Source organism: Morus notabilis, unplaced genomic scaffold (genome assembly GCF_000414095.1).
Source record: "Morus notabilis unplaced genomic scaffold, ASM41409v2 Scaffold1315, whole genome shotgun sequence".
In the NCBI taxonomy this organism is placed as follows: Eukaryota; Viridiplantae; Streptophyta; class Magnoliopsida; order Rosales; family Moraceae; genus Morus; species Morus notabilis.
The window spans coordinates 194,444-200,378 of NW_010361046.1; the positions used below are offsets into that span (position 1 = coordinate 194,444).

General features: G+C 39.0%; 1 pseudogene; it reads right to left on the reverse strand.

Moving 5' to 3' along the window:
• Positions 1 to 2,241, reverse strand: part of LOC112091614 — a 4,670-nt pseudogene extending 2,429 nt beyond the window's left edge.
• Positions 2,242 to 5,935: the final 3,694 nt, after the last annotated feature.

The window sequence follows — 5,935 nt, forward strand, 5'->3', positions numbered from 1 at the left end:
TCCATTCGTCTCCTTCGTTCATTCGTATTCGCTGATACCCACTTTTAAGATCAATTTTAGAAAACACACAAGAACCCTGTAGTTCATCCAACATATCATCTAAGCGAGGGATAGGATGTTGATACTTTATCGTTATGTTGTTGATGGCTCGACAATCAACACACATCCTCCATGTTCCATCCTTCTTAGGCACTAGAATCACCAAAACTGCGCAAGGACTCATGCTTTCTCTCACGTGCCCTTTCTCCATCAATTCATCGACTTGCCTTTGAAGTTCCTTTGTCTCTTCCGGGTTGCTCCTATATGCGGGTTGATTTGGAATTGTCACCCCTGGAACAAAATCAATTTGATGTTCAATCCCTCGGATGGGTGGTAAACCATATGGTACCTCCTCGGGAAACACATCCTCAAATTCCTGCAAGAGAGATACAACAACACTAGGCAACAAAGAATCAAGTTGGTTAGTGCTTAAAAAGGTCTCCTTGTACATGAGTACAATCATCGGCCGTTTTGAAATCAACGCTCGCTTAACCTCACTTATTTTTGCATAGAAGTTTCTTTGTTTTCTCTATGTTTTTACCTCCATGGCCGAATTATTCTCTCTTTTGTCTTCCTTACTAGGTTCGACATTATTCTTTTTTTTTCTCTCTTTAGCCGTGTGTCTCTCTTTCCCATCACTCTCACTATGCACAGATTCACTCTTTTTTTTACTCTCATTGTTTTGCTCTCTCATGTTCTTTTGTTCACTCAATTTTTGCAACCTCACTTGGTCCTCATAGACTTGTTTTGGTGTCAACAGAACTAGAGTGATAGTCCGTTGATTATGTGTGAGAGAGTACTTGTTAGTGAAGCCGTCATATTGCACACGCCAGTCAAATTACCATGGTCTTCCGAGAAGGAGATGTCCCGCTTGCATTGGTACCACGTCGCACAATACTTCATCCTCATACTTACCAATTCAAAACGGAACAACAACCTGTTTTGTAACCCTCACTTCCCCGCTATTATTCAACCATTGTAGCTTGTAAGGACGAGGGTGCTTAAGTGTTGTGAGCCTTAGTTTCTCAACCATTGAAGTACTAACAACATTAATGCAACTACCGTCATCGATAGTAACACTACATAGCTTGTCTTTCACATGGCATCGAGTGTGAAAATGTTCTCTCGTTGTGCTTCCTCTTCCTCTTTTTTAGCTTGCATGTTTAAGGCTCTACGTGCAACTAGCCCAAGCATCTCCCCATGATCTGCCCCGAATTCTTCTTCTCCTATAGGGGCGTCCTCCAATGGTGGTATATCCTCTAGATCATCTTCATCTTCCGAATCAATTTCTCCATTTTCCCGGATTACCATAACTCGCTTATTTGGGCATTGGCTTGTTATATGTCTTCTTCCCTGACATTTGAAACACTTAATCTCACCAGAACGAGTAGTAGTAGGGGCATATTTACCTTGAAAAGTCGTGGGATTGGTGGTTGGTTTGTGCTCGGGTTTGGCCTTAAAGGTGGCCAGATTTTCTTCTTTCCTTGGGCAGTTCGGCCTCCAAGGTGTTGTACTCAGATTTTGAGGGGCTGGTCCTGGTCGTGTACCACTCCTCTTGAGTTATCTCTAAACCTTGATTGCCATATGAACCAAATCCTCCAATTCCACATAATGGTGTATCTCGATTGTGTTAGTAATCTCTCGGTTTAAACCATTCAAAAATCTAGCCATAGTCGCCTCCCGATCCTCCTCCACGTTGGCTCTAATCATCGCTATCTCCATCTCTTTAAAATACTCATCAACGCTCCAGTTACCTTGATGGAGACCTTGTAGCTTAAGGTATAGATCTCGGTAGTAGTGACTTGGTACAAATCGTCGCCTCATCACCCTCTTCATCTCATCCCAAGTTTCAATAGGTCATTCTCCGTTTCGCCTCCTATTGGTGCATACCTGGTCCCACCACACAATAGCATAATCAGTAAATTCAATGGCAGCAAGTTTTACCTTCTTTAGTTCAGAGTAGTTGTGATAGTCGAAAACCAACTCCATCTTCTTTTTCCACTCGAGATATGCTTTCGGATCACTTTTCCCTTGGAACGCAAGAATTTTCATCTTGATACTTCCCAAGTTGTTATCCACTCGGTTCCTAACGTCTCTATTCTGTCCATATCTCCTATGGCTGCCCACTGATATTCTATCAAACTCCTCATCTAGATTGTTCCCTTCGAATTCACCATCATTCTCAACTCCCTTTCGGTGCATCTTGTTCCTCTTTTAAGCGTTCAGAGCAAATGATGGTTGGTCCGGTGGTGTTCCCTCTTCTACCCTATCCAACCTCTCATGTATGTGTTAGAGTTATGCCCTCATCATCCGTCTCATCTCCCCCATTAATGCTTGCATTTGAAGATTCAAATTAACAGTAAGTGAAGTCTATTCGCTTCTGTTTTTCTCTTGGTTTTGCGACATGATTACAATGTGTTTCACTCAGAAAATAACTCACTCAAACCACTCGTGTTTCACTCAAATCCACTCATGTTTCACTCAAGTTGTTCAACTTTTACCCTCTAATATACTCACACACTCTGTCTTTTTCCACTCGTATTCTTCTTCTAGTTCTTTCAAAATAATCCAATAACAAGAAGGATTCAAGTAGTTAATCGAGTCAAGACTCAAACCAAACAAATTTCAACACGGATTTTTTTTTTACACTTCAAGATTTAAGGGTTCTGAAACTAATGAAAACAAGCAAATTTTGGCCCGAAAAATAGGGTCGCCGGACTTTTCCCTGCCGAATATCGTAGAGCTCGAAAAGAGCTTCGATTTGATATATTATGGGCCCCGTAACGATCCCTAGATCAAAAGTGTGATCGGCCAATTGTAATGAAACCGTAGTTGGTCTTGCTTCTCCTAGCCTAAGTTTCTTAAAAATTGACAAAGGCATTAAGTTAATGCTTGCACCTAAATCGCATAGTGTCTTTTCAAAAATAGAATTTCCAATAGAACAATGGATGGTAAAACTCTCCGGATCTTTGAGCTTCTGAGGCAACTTCCTTTGCAAGATGACACTGCACTCTTCAGTACGTGCAACTATTTCATAATCCTCAAGTTTCCTCTTGTTTGATAGGATGTCTTTCATAAACTTCACATAGCTCGGCATTTGTTTAAGAGCTTCGGCGAATGGGATGTTTATGTGCAATTTCTTAAAGATGTCCATAAACTTTGAAAATTGTTTATCAAGCTTACTCTTCCGAAGGCGTTGAGGAAACGGGATCCTTCGTGATGGCTCCACCGGTAAAGGTTGTTGAGCTATAGAAATTTCACAACTCTTCTCCAAAGATTGAGTATCTTTGGGTGACGAAGCCTCTTCACTACTTTTGCTAGACTTCTTAGGCTCTGGGAGTGTATTTAATTCTTTCTCACTTCTCAAAGTAATGGCCTTGCATAGCTCAATTACCTTGTTGATGATCATCTAGCATGTTAGCCAATTGATTGATTTGCACCTCCAAGCTTCTTATCTGAGCCGATTGATTCTGGAAATTTGTCCTGGTTTTATTCATAAATTGCGTGTGAGAGGTAGCCAATTGAGCCATTGCATCTTCCAGATTCACCTCTTCTCTTGTGGCGGGTTGCTCTGTTCAGCCTGTAGCACATTCTGATTATTTCTCCAAGACAAGTCCGGATGATTACGCTATCCGGGACGGTATTTGTTTGGATAAGGATTACTCTGCTGCGTATTGTAATTCCCCACATATTGAGCTTGCTCTATTAGTACCTGGTTGTCAATTGAGTATTCTGCAATTGTCTGGAAAGATAAGCAATTTAGGCAGTCAGATTAGTGATAGCATCAATCTCATGTAGTCCAGCTGTCTTCTTTGGTATGCTTCTTTCACTATGTCACTGGTAATTATTGGTTGCCATATCTTCTAGGAACTCATATGCCTCATCTTCGATTCTCCTCATTAAAGCTCCTCCTACAGATGCATCAATCAGAGTTCTTGTTAGTGCTGAAACTTTAGACGGGCCGCCCGTGACCACCGAAAAGTCCAAATTTTTGCCCGAGTACCGAACCCGAACGGCCCAAAAATTCGGGCTACCCGACCCGACCCGGAAATTGCCCATGGACGGGCTTCGGGCAAGAGGTGCCTGTCCGTGCCCGGTCGGGCTGCCCTATGCCTGACCTGCTGCCCGAATTTCAATTTTTTTTATATTATATTTTTATGTTTATAAGTATTTGTATAATTACAATGTGTATATTACAATTTAAAATTTGAAATGAACACACGAACTATATAAAAAAAATTACTTCATTGATTTTTAAATTTGTAATTCATGATTCCCTCATTAAAAACCTTACCAAGAAAAACCCAATTAGGATAAAAACTTGGTAAGGAAAAAAGAGTGCAATCATTGTGGGACGAATTATAAATTTGACGAACTTACAAAGTCTATACAAGATTACAATAAACACTATACAAATTAGAAATTACAAAGTAAATAAATATTTACAAATTAGAATAATAAAATTTAGTTTGAAGCAAAATGATCGTCTTGAAAATTAAAAGTTAATCTATTAAATTCGTCGATCCATTCTTGGTTTGCCGGTGAGATTGTATCGTGTAAGCATTGGTCAGAACGGTCCCAATCCTTGATGCACATCAAAGCTTCAACAATATCCTGCTGCAATGCGTTTCTCTGTTCTTCAAGTATTCGGCCGGTTGTACTGAATGCTTGTTCGGCTGCAACAGTGGAGACAAGGATCGAAAAAATATCCATTACCAGTCGTGTTAGGATCGACCAAGTTAATGCTCGTGCCCTCCACTACTCAACCAAATCAAACATTTCACTACTGTCTATAACTAAGCCATCACTCAGGTACACCATTAACTCGTTGAATCCGCCGCCACCTCTTGATGAAGATCCACTCCCAGATTCTTCTTGACCTTGACTCGTCGTCGTCGTCTTCTTCTTCTTCTTAGACAACCCGAAAACATTCAAGAATGAATGTGGATTGTTGTCTCGTTGTTACGGTTCTTCAACACGAGGTGTGTTTCTAAACCTACTTTCGTAAGAGATATATAGAGAATATATTTTTTCCTTTATAATAGGAAATTGGTCAGTAGTGTCGATAGCTAAAAATTCACCTAAGTTATCTAATCCACTTTCTAAACCTTCTAATTTTAATCTAGGGTCAAAAATAACACCGAAATCATACAACATGGGTAATTTAGACCAATATTTTTTAAACTTCTTTTTCATAGAGGCAATAGGAACTCCTAAAACCTCGTGTGTCCTAAATTCATTAAATAAAATAGACATTCTTATAAGTTCTCCTAACGCTAATGGTGAAGTTGGGTAATAAGTTCCACTAAACTTTAAGGTAACTTCGTGAAATCTACCTAAAAAGTTATACAAAAGTTCGGCAATTTGCCAATCAGTTCCATCTATAAATCATGTTCCTAATTTTGCACTAACATAATTTGTTATAGCATCTTTATAGGGGATGCATTGTTCAAGCGTTATGTAAGTGGAGTTCCATCTTATGGGCATATCTAAGGCTAATGCTATAGGATTTTGATTACATGCTTGTAGAAATCTAAACCAATTTTGTATTCTTTGATTACTACCTTGAATCCAAGCAATGTTATCTCTAATTCTTTTAATATGACCTGACATTGATTTTAAACCGGACTTTACTATTAAATTAATTATATGACATGCACAACGTAGGTGGAAAATATCATTATTACTAAATAAACTTAAATCATTTTCAAAAAGTTCTATTACTTTAGTATTCGCAGTTGCATTATCTAATGTTATGGCCATTATTCTATCTCTTAAACTATATTCATCAATAACAGATAAAATTGTGTTATATATTAAATTGGCAGTATGTGATCCTATAACACATTTGAAACCTAAGATTCTCTTATCCAAATCAAAACCTTTATAATAATGT